Raw genomic sequence first — 16,194 nt, forward strand, 5'->3', positions numbered from 1 at the left:
TCGATTATTCGTTACTTAGAACCTTTGACAGGCGATCTGTTTACCGCTCGTTTCGCGGATTGTCACTTCTATGAGACAATCTTCCCGTCGTTAGGGGGAGATAAGAACGTCAACGTTCCTAATGAACGACGCGAATTATCGTGGACGACTCCCACTTTGTCTCATTTAGATCCCCGCACCGCTCAGTCTGAAGCTGAAGTGCAGCGCATATTAGATCTCCAGAGCATAGCTCAGAGCATGCCAGATGCTTTCACCGATCTAGCGCGCGTGACAAGATCACATATTCCAGCTGCGAATACGCCTGCAAAGATGGATGTACCAAATGTACGACGGACTACCCTCCTGGAAGCCCGGGACACCAATTCTGGTGATCCACGTACATTAGCGGCTAGCCAATCATCTGCCCCTACACAAAAGCGTGGCAGACCCCTTGGTTCAAAGGATTCACACCCCCGGAAGAGGAAAACCACGGCACAAGGTCCTGAAGAGCCTACCGTGAATCCGACTATCGCTTACTCATTTTACCCAACTCATGAGGAAATTCTAGATTATGGAAGCGTCCTTGAAGAGACGAATCCTCCTCCCGAGAATCGTGAGATTTCGGTCTATTATGCTAGCTTAGATGATGTGTGGCGTAGAAATGAGATGATTGTCGACGATGCATTAGCATTTGCAGTAGCTACTGAGATCATGTTGAGCGATGACATTGAACCGCGTTCCATTGATGAATGTCGACGTAGAGCTGATTGGTCAAACTGGAAACAAGCAATCCAAGTCGAACTTGATTCACTTGCGAAACGTAAGGTGTTTGGACCTGTAGTTCCTACTCCTCCACATGTGAAGCCCGTTGGCTACAAGTGGGTTTTCGTTCGGAAGCGTAATGAGAAGAACGAAATTGTGCGTTACAAAGCTCGTCTTGTAGCACAAGGTTTCTCACAACGCCCCGGGATTGACTATGACGAAACTTACTCACCCGTTATGGATGTGATTACTTTTCGATACCTTATCAGTTTGGTAGTTTCCGAAAAACTGGATATGCAGCTAATGGACGTAGTAACCGCGTATCTCTATGGGGATCTCGATACGGAAATTTATATGAAAGTTCCCGAAGGACTTACATTGACTGGTTCAAATATTTCCAAACCCCGGAACACGCTCTCAATTCGGCTGAGGCGTTCACTATACGGTTTGAAACAATCCGGAAGAATGTGGTATAACCGTTTAAGTGAGTATTTGACTAGTCATGAATATGTGAATAACAAACTATGCCCTTGTGTGTTCATTAAGAAGTCACATTCCGGATTTGCGATTGTTGCAGTATATGTCGATGACATGAATCTCATCGGAACTCCTGAAGAGCTCGCGAGAACTGCTTCGCACCTGAAGTCGGAATTTGAGATGAAAGATCTAGGTAAGACTCGATACTGTCTCGGTCTCGAGATAGAGCATTGTTCGGATGGAATCCTAGTACATCAATCGAACTACACCCAGAAGGTGTTGCGCCGTTTTAATGAGGATAAAGCGAAGTCTTCGAGTACTCCTATGGTCGTTCGTACGCTAGATGCAAAGCGAGATCCCTTCCGTCCGAAAGAGGATGATGAAGAGATTTTGGAGCCTGAAGTTCCTTATCTAAGTGCGATAGGCGCTTTATTGTACTTAACTCAATGCACTAGACCCGACATCTCCTTCGCTGTTAATCTTTTGGCAAGATACAGCAATGCACCAACACGCAGACATTGGACTGGCGTGAAAGACATCTTCCGTTACCTTAAGGGTACTACGGATTTGGGCTTATTCTATCCCTACGAATCCTCGAGTGATGCCGCACCCTATGCTCATCGGGTTGATTCTCGCCTTGTTGGTTATGCCGACGCTGGATACTTATCTGATCCGCACAAGGCGCGTTCTCAAACGGGTTATGTCTTTACCGTTGGAGGCACCGCAATATCTTGGAGGTCAACTAAACAGACCTTAGTTGCCACTTCGTCTAACCATGCTGAAATTCTCGCCTTACATGAAGCAACTCGGGAATGCTTTTGGTTGAGAGCAGTAGTGGGCCATATTCGAAGCTCCTGTGATCTTCATCCCGCCGTTAATGCCCCGACGACGATTTTTGAAGACAACGCAGCTTGCATCGAACAGCTCAAGAAGGGTTACATCAAAGGAGACAACACCAAGCATATTGCGCCGAAGTTCTTCTTTACACATCAACAACAAGAGCATCAGAAGATTGAAGTCACGCAAATCCGATCACAAGACAATCTGGCCGACCTCTTCACCAAATCACTACCGAAGGCGACGTTTCAGAAGCTTGTTCATGGAATTGGTATGCGTAAACTTTCTGAGTTGTAACTTTGCTATTTCTCTGTGGAATTATGTCAAACTCAGGGGGAGTATCTTCTAGATACTTGCTTGATCTTAATGTACTCTTTTTCCCTACGATTAGGAGCATTTTTCCCACTGGGTTTTTCCTACCTAACTAGGTTTTAACGAGGCACCCACCTTGGGCTGGTCATATCCCTGATGACGTCCTGTAGACGTTTCTTTTGACTTTGCATTTCTCACGCATTTTTCCTTAGACTATGGATTTTGTCCCTACTTGGGTTTTTGCCATAGCCTTAGGGTTTTTTTTAGTGAGACTTACTACTTATGCAAGTTCCTACCTTATTGAGAATAAGCGTTGTTCCTTGGAATCAGTGCCAACGAGTCGACTTCCTCAACTTCTGCATGATGCTGAATCTACCTTGAGTATTTACACACTCAAGGGGGAGTGTTGTAAACATTCCTAGTTTAAGTATGATTGTGTAAATCCTAGATAAGATTTGATTCTAGTTATCCTTTCCTATTACAACTTGTATTACTTGGAGAATAAGGAATATCTTCTCTCCCTTTACTACTATAAATAAAGGCACAATGTAGGAGGGATAACAACACACACATTCCCCTACAATTCTACAAACACACATCTCTCTTCTCTCTCTCTCTGCCGCCGGCCCTAGTCCCTCTGTCAGATAAAATAGACCACAACAAAGAATACATTATTTGTTTTTGTTAAGATTTTTTAAAAGAATAAGAGCACAATATGATTGAAAAAATAGCATTACAAATACATATCATAAAGAATCGAATTCTAAAAGATCCTCACAAACTAGATCTAAAACATATTATAATAAAGCATCACCAATCAAAACATTTAAAAAATGAAGATTTTTAAATGAAAAGTAAATTATAAGGCCTGATCACTCATATATTTCATACATATATACCATCCATTTCTATAGTCTTTGTGATGTTTTTGTGTTAAAATTGTGGCAGTTTACCTTATCTTGTGTTAATGTGTAGTTAATTTTGTTGTAGGATCAATTTTAAGCAAAAAGAAGAAAATGAAACAGAAAGAAAACAAAATAAACAAAGGCAGTGGAAAGGATGATTACACGAGTAGTGGACAGAATGTCCACTAAAGAAACGGAAAAAGAATCCAAAGGATCCAAGAGAGAGATGGAATAGAAAAATAGAAAGAGGAAGCTGGAGGCGTGAAAAGAAGACTCGGGGGGAAGGTGGAATGGGAAGAAGACAGCGAGGCTGCCAGGTGGAAAACCAGGAAAAACGTGAATGGAAGGGAGACGCGGGATCCAAGAGCCCAAGGGGCTGTCGCAGGGTGCATGCGGGGATAGGAAAGAAGAGGACGTGCAGGAAAAAGCAGAGACGCGGGCCCTTGCAGCTGGCAAAGCGTGAAGGATAGGAGAGGGTGCGGAAAAAGAATAAAAAAAAGAAGAGAAGGGCAGGTCAGAAGTGGGGGGCTGCCAAAGAAAAGAAAGAAAACAATAAAATAATAGAAGTGGAGGGCAGCGAGGCTGCCAAACAGAAGATAGAAGAGAATAAGGTGAGACGTGCGAGGGAGAGAGGGGAGGTCTTGGAGCGGGAGAAGGGAGCTGCCCTTTGGGCAGCTCGCAGAGACGCAGGAAGGAGGCTGCCTTTGGGCAGCGTGGAAAACCAGAAAAATAAGAGAGAGGAAGGCGGAAAGAAAGGAGAGCTGCCTTTGGGCAGCGTGAAAGAGGGCGAGGGAAGAGAGGTCAGCACGGGAAGAGAGGTCAGTACGGGGGAGACAGCTGCCTTTAGGCAGCGTGAGAGATAGGCGGAGAGAAGTCAGAGAGTCCAGCTGGCAGCGTGAAAGGCTGCCTTGGCAGCAGAAGTGAAGGCGTGAGGAGGAGGAGAAGAAATTTGTGCACTTGCAGCGTTAGCCTCGGAGCTGAGAAGGCAGGCGCACGGACAGAATGAAGCATCTTCCTCTTTCGGTTTAATCTCTCTAAACTTCTATTTTATTTCTGTTTTAATAATGTGTAATTAAATTTATTTTGGCTAGAGGTTAATTCAAAACCATGAATATATTTGTAATATGAATTGATTACCTTCGGTTGTGATTTCATAAGTTGTGATTTCAATTTACTTATCCGTTCGTATAAAAACTGATTTGTGTATGTTGGTTGAGAGTGCACGCTTAATTTACATGCATGAATTTGATGCTAGAATATAAGTGAATTTCACCTAATCGTTATGAACTTATTTTCACAAGTAGTAAAGGTTGCTAGTCACAATCACGTTAAGTAAATTCTTGGCAAGAGTATCATGCTTTTCATAGTTACGAATGCCTCGTCAATGCTTATAGTTTTCACAAAGTTTAATGATCTTTGATTGTATCTCTATTGTGCTTTTCACGTAGGGGACTTTTGAAGAATGTTTTGAATTGTTGTATGCGTTTTCCCGTCCAATTCAATAACTTAAGGAAAACTTGAAGATTAAAAAAAAGTGCTGTTCACGGTTAATCTGGAGTATTGAAATTCACAACTTATTGAAAGAACAACGGAAAATTAATTTAGGTTGCATATGTGTCATGTGTGGAGAAGAACCCTCTAGCTAGTCTGTCATTTATCATTTTACCTTAATTTTATGCTTTTGTCAATTCTGTAATTTAATTAAGTTTAATTTACTTTTCATCAAAACCAAACACCCATCCATTATTAAATTATATTATTTAGTTAGTTTTCTTTATTGTTAGTCTTTTAATTCAATTTCCGTCCATTTCAGTTCTTAGTGTTTAATCAGATCATTTTCATTATTTTGAGTCATCCTAAGTGTGTTTCGAGTTATTAGAGTTTTTAGCCTAGTTCTGTATCATTGAGTCTTGTTTAATATTTTTAAATTAATTTAGAATAGATTAGCAATCCCTCCTAATCCCCGGCCTAGAACGATACCCTACTTACATCTATACTACAATTGTCAAAAAGAGGGTTTAATTTGTGTGTCAAGAAATTTACACATCAAATTTTGGCGCCGTTGCCGGGGATTAGCAACTTTGCTAATCCTTTTATTTTTGTTTTTGTTTATGTTTATATTGGTGTTTGTGTATTTTACTTTTGATATTTGATTTATTTTTCTTTCTTTGATTTTAGGTTCAAATGGAGCCGAGGGAAATTTAAAGGAAATATGCGTCGGGCTAAAGACGTTAAATCAAGCGCTTCTTGGGAGGCAACCCAAGCATTCAACGAAGGGAGACTTTGGAATCACTAACCCAATCAGCTTTGCATTCTTCCACCCTTATCTTTACTGCTTTTATTTTGTTTAGTTAGTTGTGTTATTTGGTTGATTTCTGTGAGTTTGTGTTATTTAGTTTAAGTGTGGGGGAAGGTTAACCAAAGTCTCTTTACATTAATTTAAAAAAAAAAACATTAAAAAAAAAAAAAAAACAAACAAAAAAAAAAAAAAAAAAACAATTAAAAAATCAAAAAAAAAAAATTAAATTAAAATTAAAATTTTACAATGATGTAAACTAATAGTATTCATTGGTCGGGTGGTGCTTCAGTAGTAGGCGGGGCTTTAGCAGTCGGCGGGGCCACAGAAGTAGGAGGCGGCAGAGGTTGATCAGTTGGAGCTTCACTACGCGGTGCCGCTCCAGAAGACGAAGGCAGATGTTGTTGGAACAAACCCACAAACCTCCGATGATCAAGTAAAATTTGACCATCGGTGTCCTGCATCTGGTCAATCTTCCTCTTCATACTGGTGGCATAGCTGTGTGCGAGCTTGTGCAATTCCTTATTCTCATGCTTGAGCCCTTTAATCTCTTGCTTGAGACTCTGTATTTCAGCCACCAAGGATTCAACGTGACGGGTTCGGGCATATAGGCGTTGGGCCATGTTGGATACGGAACTCGCACACTGCACACTGAGAGCCAGAGACTCCTTAACCGCCAATTCATCAGACCGTCTAGCGAGCAGTCTGTTATCTTTAGGAGTGACAATGTTCCGGGCCACCACCGCTGCTGTCATGTCATTTTTCATCACTGAATCCCCCACGGTAAGAAGACCGGTAGGGGATATGAAGGATGGGCGCCATATATTGTCTGGTGAAGGAGGAGCTGCCTCTTCACCAATGTTCAAGTCAAAACGACGATCGGAAGGGCCAGACATTTTTCAGAGGTGGTGAAGAAAGAAGAGAGTCGGAATGATCAAGATTAAACAAGTGCAAGAAGGGAGTGTTTACAGGAGGGTGCTCAAGTGTGTTGTGGAACAAGCTTAACGCCTCTATAAAAAGAAGAAATCGGAGAGGCGCTCCTTAGAGAAGCGTCCTCTCGCAAATCGAAGAGTCGGGGCTCCTTTCTCAAAAGCCGGATTCTTTTCTCAAAAGAGGAGTTTCCGTTCTCAAAAGCCGGATTCTTTTCTCAAAAGAGGCGTTCATTTCTTAAAAGTCGGGCTTGCTCAGAAACCACGAGCCGAACCCCGGATTTCGCAAGATCAATTCGTCCAGACGTGTTGTCACCCGTCACACGCAAACTCAGCTCTGCGAAAATCACGGGCAGTCTGTCGAAGTGCCGATTCCAACCATCTGTCTCTCTCAACCTAGTCAGCACTTGTCACATGCAACTGGCAGCTTTGCGGAAATTACGGGCAGCTTTGTCAGAAAGCGCGTAATTTGTATTCTTCACCCATCCACCGGCTGCCGACACTAAGTGAGAGAACAGTTCCGGTTGTGAAGACAAGTCCCATAAGTATCTACCTTCGCCTTCCACAGCAAAGGCACACCCTTTCAGCACTTATTCCTCTCTGAAATGGCTTTCCAACAAACCCTCTCGAGTCACTCAGTGTTCCTCATTCCTTGGGATACTCCTGCGAACAACCCATTCAAAGCAAAAGTATTTCATATCATAAAGGTTGAAAGCAAGAGTATCTCATATCATGCATTCTCCATGTCCTTTTCCTTGTCTTTGTTCTAACCTGCAGGACATGGAGAAATTGCTCTCGAGTACTCGTCTTCCACTGCTGATGTACTTCCAAAGAAGCTGCCACATCTACCTGAAGAACAGATAAGGCAAGCGAAAATGATACCAACAGCATGTGGAGACAACGTGCAGAAGAAACAAGCAGAGAAGAATGCAGCTTGCACAATCATCCCAGCGGAAGGAGTCTGAGATGAAGAACTAGAGAAGCTGCCACATCTGCTTGGAGAACAAATAAGGAATTGAGCCTGCACAATCAACTCGAGAGCAGAAGGAATCTGAGTTGAAGAACTCAAAGAGCTTCAACAACATCACCAAAGAGCAAAGCTTCGCCGTACAATATCATCAAATCATCACTAAGCTAAGTGTCACCCCGTTCAAGAGGAAAGCTGTGGAAAGTCAACAAGCACGACCAATGATCACTTATTAGTTTTATTCATTATCTTTTATCGTGATTTTCAATTTTTCGTTTGCAATTTTATTTTATTTTATTTTCTTGCGTTACTTAACTGAATTATTTCTTTTCTTTGCAGGAACTTTTGGTTATTTCCACCCTTGAAGTTGATTGCTGAATTTTAGCTTGGGGGGTCATCGCTTGGTTTTACTGCAAATTAGGGAAGTTTTCAGTCCAATTGCTTTATTTTGTTTCTTATTATTTATTTATTTTATTTTATTTTTATTTGCGTTATAGTGTTTTCTGACATTGGGGACAATGTCAAGTTTAAGTGTGGGGGTAGAAATCTCTAGAATTTCATTTTGTTTCTGTGTTGTTAGTTTTTGTTTTCTTAAAAAAAAAAAAAAAAAAAAAATCGGAAAATTTAAAAAAATCCAAAAATATTGTCTTGTTTCCCTTATTGTTTTGAATTAGATTTTTTGTTAGTTTCCCTACCCAATGATATAATTGGATCAAATTTGAATCAGGATTATCAAGAACTTAGTTAACATGTGTTTTGTGAAATTCCTAATTCTCTTGTTAGTTTTGTACATGTTTGATCATCTTTGAAAAACCAAATGCACATAGCCTTGTTGATGTGAAACTAAAGTATGAATTAAAGCTTCATATGTGAATTTAGTGACCATATATATCCTATGTGAGTTTTTGAGCCTATTGAAAGTGTGTGCATTTTTCATACACTCCTATTCTTTCATGTGTGATGAACTTATGTGAGATACATCTTTAGAACTTGCGTAACGATCTTTCGAAATGTTTGTCATTGATTGCATGAACTTAGAAATGATAGAGGCATTAGGTTTACCACCATGGCCCAAATAACCATGTTTCCCAAAGAAAAATGATATCATTAGATTGCCAATTTGAGCCGTGTATGTTGAGCCTTTTATTTCTTATCACCAGATATGTCTACCCTTATACCTGAAACATTTTTTTTTCCTTACCCTTTCCAAGTAAGCTAGTGAGCAATGTGAGATTGTCTTATGAGAAATGTTTGTGAAGTACTAAGAAGGTGTTTGGCAAAAGAATAAGTGTGGGGGTATTTCATGTTTGTATTTAAAAAAATAAAAAATAAAAAAATAAAAAAAAAAAAAAAAAGAAAAAAAGAAAAAGAGAGATTGTATACAAAGAAAATAAAAAGTTTTTAAAGTTTCAGTTTAAGGGGGGTGGTTGGAGGTGCGAGAAGAATCGCGGGAAAACTTGAGTTCTTATAAATCTAAACAAAAGAATTGCTTGCAATGTAGCTTGGAACTTGTGTTTTCCTATTCTTTCGTTTCAATAACCCTATCCCTAAGCCTCATTACATCCAATAAAAGTCCTCTTGATTTAAGTTTTGCAATTATGACTGTGGAGAAGTGATCTTTATGCAAGCTTATGGTAGAACTTTCACATTTGATTCTTTGAGCGAAACACATTTAAACTAAACACATATGTGATTGAGTGTATATCCCGTGAGAAGGTCGCTAGTTTGCATATGATGTTTTTAAAAAATATAAAAATTTTGAAATTGCATTAGCATGGCTATCTCACACACTACACTTCAAGGATGATTTAAAGATTACTGCTAATATTTGAATAAGGAAGATGAACTTGAATTAGTTCCTTGATGCTAGCTATGGTTCTTGATGATTTGTTTTCTTAAATGAAATTCTCTGAGGGTCACATAGGGGGAAGCTAATGTTTTTCTTGTGACTTCTTGTTCTAGTTTTCTTTGTTTTGCTCGAGGACTAGCAAAAGCTAAGTGTGGGGGTATTTGATCACTCATATATTTCATACATATATACCATCCATTTCTATAGTCTTTGTGATGTTTTTGTGTTAAAATTGTGGCAGTTTACCTTATCTTGTGTTAATGTGTAGTTAATTTTGTTGTAGGATCAATTTTAAGCAAAAAGAAGAAAATGAAACAGAAAGAAAACAAAATAAACAAAGGCAGTGGAAAGGATGATTACACGAGTAGTGGACAGAATGTCCACTAAAGAAACGGAAAAAGAATCCAAAGGATCCAAGAGAGAGATGGAATAGAAAAATAGAAAGAGGAAGCTGGAGGCGTGAAAAGAAGACTCGGGGGGAAGGTGGAATGGGAAGAAGACAGCGAGGCTGCCAGGTGGAAAACCAGGAAAAACGTGAATGGAAGGGAGACGCGGGATCCAAGAGCCCAAGGGGCTGTCGCAGGGTGCATGCGGGGATAGGAAAGAAGAGGACGTGCAGGAAAAAGCAGAGACGCGGGCCCTTGCAGCTGGCAAAGCGTGAAGGATAGGAGAGGGTGCGGAAAAAGAATAAAAAAAAGAAGAGAAGGGCAGGTCAGAAGTGGGGGGCTGCCAAAGAAAAGAAAGAAAACAATAAAATAATAGAAGTGGAGGGCAGCGAGGCTGCCAAACAGAAGATAGAAGAGAATAAGGTGAGACGTGCGAGGGAGAGAGGGGGGGTCTTGGAGCGGGAGAAGGGAGCTGCCCTTTGGGCAGCTCGCAGAGACGCAGGAAGGAGGCTGCCTTTGGGCAGCGTGGAAAACCAGAAAAATAAGAGAGAGGAAGGCGGAAAGAAAGGAGAGCTGCCTTTGGGCAGCGTGAAAGAGGGCGAGGGAAGAGAGGTCAGCACGGGAAGAGAGGTCAGTACGGGGGAGACAGCTGCCTTTAGGCAGCGTGAGAGATAGGCGGAGAGAAGTCAGAGAGTCCAGCTGGCAGCGTGAAAGGCTGCCTTGGCAGCAGAAGTGAAGGCGTGAGGAGGAGGAGAAGAAATTTGTGCACTTGCAGCGTTAGCCTCGGAGCTGAGAAGGCAGGCGCACGGACAGAATGAAGCATCTTCCTCTTTCGGTTTAATCTCTCTAAACTTCTATTTTATTTCTGTTTTAATAATGTGTAATTAAATTTATTTTGGCTAGAGGTTAATTCAAAACCATGAATATATTTGTAATATGAATTGATTACCTTCGGTTGTGATTTCATAAGTTGTGATTTCAATTTACTTATCCGTTCGTATAAAAACTGATTTGTGTATGTTGGTTGAGAGTGCACGCTTAATTTACATGCATGAATTTGATGCTAGAATATAAGTGAATTTCACCTAATCGTTATGAACTTATTTTCACAAGTAGTAAAGGTTGCTAGTCACAATCACGTTAAGTAAATTCTTGGCAAGAGTATCATGCTTTTCATAGTTACGAATGCCTCGTCAATGCTTATAGTTTTCACAAAGTTTAATGATCTTTGATTGTATCTCTATTGTGCTTTTCACGTAGGGGACTTTTGAAGAATGTTTTGAATTGTTGTATGCGTTTTCCCGTCCAATTCAATAACTTAAGGAAAACTTGAAGATTAAAAAAAAGTGCTGTTCACGGTTAATCTGGAGTATTGAAATTCACAACTTATTGAAAGAACAACGGAAAATTAATTTAGGTTGCATATGTGTCATGTGTGGAGAAGAACCCTCTAGCTAGTCTGTCATTTATCATTTTACCTTAATTTTATGCTTTTGTCAATTCTGTAATTTAATTAAGTTTAATTTACTTTTCATCAAAACCAAACACCCATCCATTATTAAATTATATTATTTAGTTAGTTTTCTTTATTGTTAGTCTTTTAATTCAATTTCCGTCCATTTCAGTTCTTAGTGTTTAATCAGATCATTTTCATTATTTTGAGTCATCCTAAGTGTGTTTCGAGTTATTAGAGTTTTTAGCCTAGTTCTGTATCATTGAGTCTTGTTTAATATTTTTAAATTAATTTAGAATAGATTAGCAATCCCTCCTAATCCCCGGCCTAGAACGATACCCTACTTACATCTATACTACAATTGTCAAAAAGAGGATTTAATTTGTGTGTCAAGAAATTTACACATCAAGGCCTTCAGGTACCGTTTGGACGGGACGGAACGGAGATTCCGTGTTATGTTTGGTATGCGTAGGACGGAACATGACGATTGTTCTGTTATTTGTTTGGTACGCATTGGACGGAATGAAACCAAAAGATTGAATGACTAACTTACCTCTTTTCTGTCTTTTGTTTGGTACAATGTTATGCGTGGGACAGGACGGGACATTTTTTTTTTGAACTTGTTCATATTTGAACACATAACAATACCATGATTAACTTTTGGAGATTGCAGAAGAAGCAAAACGTGGCAGGGAATTTAGAGAGAAAAAGTGAATGACTAAAGATTGTATTTCTTAAACAATTAATGAATTACAAAGAGAGGTGTTTGGTATTTATACAAGTATTCTTTGCTTCACTCATACGCTACTAACCAACTAACTTATATCCCTACAATCCCAACAGACCTAATGTGCTGCAACAACATACATGGAGACCTATAAAATGAAAAGCAAAGAGCATTGGTAAGTAATAATAAAACAGAAAAACTACACAAATCACAATCATAAAAGTCTGCTTCCATTTCCCTTTCAAACTAGTTCTCCAAAGCTCTTTCATATTGCCTAAAGAACAATGGTAATGTGGTCTGTTGATTCACATAACCTTCAAAAAAGGAGCCATAGTACTCTTGATTGGGAGATATATCAGCAAAAAAGGAATCTCGGAAATACACAGGTACCCATTGAGCGTGAGGATTGTATAATGATTGAAGCCAATCATTTCTCTACCATTCCATGATGCACCATTCCTCGACATCAATCGCTTCAACATCCATACTAAACTCATTGTGTAATGCTAAAGAATACAATTATCTTTCGAGCTAATAAAATAGCAGTGCACCATGTGTTATCTAATGATACAGCAACTTTTAAGTTGTTGAGTTGTTAACACGATTAGAAATCTTCTGCACGAATTCTAGTACCATGTCAGTCTAATAGTCATTCCCAGAAATAGTTAGATAGTTGAAGCATCTAAGCTCTCAAAAGTCAAATACAACTTTCACTATATTCTTAATGAATGCAACAAATTTCTCAAACACAAACAAAAACAATAAGATATTACCTGCAATTGTATATTGTAGCCATCAATGGTTCAAATAACTAGTTAAGGCAAATAAATGTATAGTCTACGAGTTCAAGTTGAAGCATATAAGCTCACTAAACATGCAACTTCCACAAGATTTCTCAATTCATTCAGGCAATTTTTCAAACACAAAGCAAACAACCAGACATGGAGGCTTAGGATTGTACCCGCAGCGGACCCATTAGACGAGTGAGACGAAGTAGCCATAAGCATCGGCTTTGGAGCCACAACCGAAGGTATAGAGACTGCGGGGCTTCCGCCGGCATTGTAAGTGTTCATCACGCTCAGCAAACTCTTCGGCGCCTGCAAAAAAAAAGAAAAAACCCAAATCCCAAATCAGACAAATAAGAAATCTTTCAGACCAATTTCAAACAAATCATCGGGAAAAACCAAGTGGGTACCTCTCGAATCGGCAATTTGGCGATGAGGGACGAAGCTTCGGTTCTGAAAAGAGAGCGAGTAACCAAGTAGTTGTTGTCGCAGAGGTATCGGTTGATGATGAAGGCGATTTGGACGGGGGGTGACCATTCCCTTCCCTAAATTCTTAGATTTCTTGCCTTTGGATGGCTTCCCCATTTTTTGAATATTGAGAGATGCTGTGGAAAACTAGGGCTCGGATGGAAGGGATGAGGAAGAAGATGGAGACAGAGAGATTGAGATATGAGGAAAGAGACAATGGGGGAGGGGCATTTTTATCTGAAAATGTTATAATTTTGTGTTCTATGGATGTGGAACGAGTCGTTCCAGGGGGTAAGGCGGAACGAAAATTCATCCAAGCACGTTCCACCCATTTTAGGAGCATCAAACGTGGGATGTAACGCCTCTTAAGGAACTAGTAAACATTAGAGCCTCCCCAACAAAAGTTGGGCGGTATATAATTCAACCTGCATTAGAGGATAAGCTATGCCCATAATTGTATTGTTTTGCTTTGTGTACATGAGAAATGCTGAGGAGACTCTCTTAAAAGTAGGACTCTTTATGAATTTTTGTCACTTTATATTTTTGACAATATTTTTGACACAATATGTTATATTGTTGACACTAAAATTGATATTAAACTGTGAGCTGGTAAAGAGTCCATAGAGACTCCCTGTTTGAGAGTCTCCTTAGCATATCTGTACATATATTCAAGTCATGGACTCGGTTGTACAAGGATATAATTACAAATAGGAGTTAAGTTCCTAACCCTAACACAAAAATTGTTAGAAATGAATATCTTGAAGTGGGCTCTGGAGCCTCCTTGAGATAGAACATGATTTAAGAAACTATAAGAAACTCGATATTATGTCATTGGCACTAAACTTGTTACCACTTTCACAAGATCATGCTTTGGTAATCCTTAATGAAACTTATACACATCAGAAATGGCTTCATGCCTCGACCACTTCTCATGAAAATTAGCAATTATAACATAGTGAGTGTAGATTTGAAGAAAGCAGTTTCTCAATTCATCAAGAAATTTCGTCCAACTATTAGCTTGCAAGATTGCACTAGACAACTGCATCCAGTTCGGACTTGATCTTGAAACCCAGATGATACAGATTAGAACTAATAAACAATTCAACTCTAAAATCACATATTCACACCATAATTTCTAAGGCCCAGAAGTTATCAACAATTTATGAGCAAACCCAGATAAAAATGAACCTAAATATTACAGAATTATGACAGAAACAGTGAAGATCTTAATGGTAGTTCTTAAATTTCTTCAAAACAAGTTATATAAGTGTTGATAGGGTTAGTACCAATTTGAGAATTGAATTGGGTAATGCATAAGACAAAATAAATTAAGAGGCAATAGAAACTAATGAAAAATACAACAAAAAGGGGGTGAAGTACCAATTTAGTCCCTGAACTATCACCTTAGTGAAAATTAGGTCCTGAATTATTTTTTCAGTAAAATAAGTTCCTAAATTCATTAAAAATTGTTAATTTCATCCATACTATTATATTAATTTTTTTGGTCGATTACCCTTCAAAGTTAACTCCATACACTCTTTCTTTATGTAAAATTACCAATCTACCCTCCAATGTGTATCACTTGCAAGTAAAGTGACTTAAATTGATGGAAAATTGAAATAGTAGCTTCAAATATAATATTAGGGATGTAATTGGCAGATTTTTATAATTTAATGACTGATTTTTCTTAAAAAAATAGTTTAGAAACCTAATTTTTATTCATGTGATAATTCAAAAACTAAATTAGCAGTTCACCCCCAAAAAAGGTAACGACCATCAAGATATCCTGGTGGCTCTAGAATCATATTAACTACATTATATTGAATGAAGAAATACAAAATTGATTATAAATATCAGATGAGAAAAGAAATTTAATTAACTATCATACTAGTAAATTATACAAGCAATGCCGAACTAACTATGACTAACGTTTTATTTTTTACATCTAATTTTGAAAATTAAATTAGAACCTAGGCAATCATACATTATGAACATAACGATTCAATATTCCAGCAGATAGAATCATACATTATCATTTAACAAAGTTTAAGAAAATAAATAAATCAAAGTATGTATTTTTTAAACCCAAAAGATAGCAATTCAATAATTCAAATGTTCAGCAATTCAATATTCCACCTGAGATGGTCATGAATGTGGTGGTGGACTTGCAGTCTATGGTGGAATGATGTTAGGCCCCAGCAAACGGGCTGGCTATTAGGCCAAATTTGGCCAGCCTGATGTTCTGACTTTATGAACTCCACTAAATTTTAGCCCAGCTTTCAAATGGAGATGAGATGATTTTTGTTTAAATCAAGCCATATTTTGGCACTTTAGCCCTTTAACACTCTTCATTGAAGATTGACTAAAAGGTTAGGCCATCTCCAACCTGGCCGGCCATAAAGCTATAAACCAAATGATAGACCTTTTTTGACACAAAATCCATTTCCAATAGAGGTTTGAGCCAAAAAAACATTAGGACCCACAGGCCCAAAATCCAGCCATATGGTCGGCGGGCTGGCCATCCTTATCCAGCCAGCCCGTTTAGTTGGGCCCAGTTGGAATTTTTTTTTTAAGATGACATTTAAAAAAATTTAAAAATTCTAATTTTTTTCCTATAAATACCTAAGATATTTCTACACTATTTTTCAAATCCTTTTCACCCTTTCATACTATCTTACCTCATTTTATTTCAATTCTTCACATTGTTTTCACCTCAAACACTCTTCATACACACCCCTCTCTTATCTCTTCCAATAATCTTTCCTTTAATTTTTTAATAATTTTTAAACAGCCACATCTTCAAGTGACACTCAAAATATGTCTGGAAACCTTATTTTAATATTATAGTTTAATTCAATTAACCAATAAAATTAAAGAACAAACTTAAAATAATAAATTATTGAAGGGGCTAAAAAATAGTCTCATTCAGTTGAAGATGATAAAGAAATATGGTCTGAGACTGTTCATTAAAAAATAATTTATTGTACGGCTATAATCTGGACGGAAGCTAAACATAATCCCTTCGGTTAGAGATGTGTATAGAATGAGGATCCTCTCTGATC

The sequence above is a fragment of the Malus sylvestris genome, chromosome 4 (genome assembly GCF_916048215.2).
Source record: "Malus sylvestris chromosome 4, drMalSylv7.2, whole genome shotgun sequence".
NCBI classification, from domain to species: domain Eukaryota; kingdom Viridiplantae; phylum Streptophyta; class Magnoliopsida; order Rosales; family Rosaceae; genus Malus; species Malus sylvestris.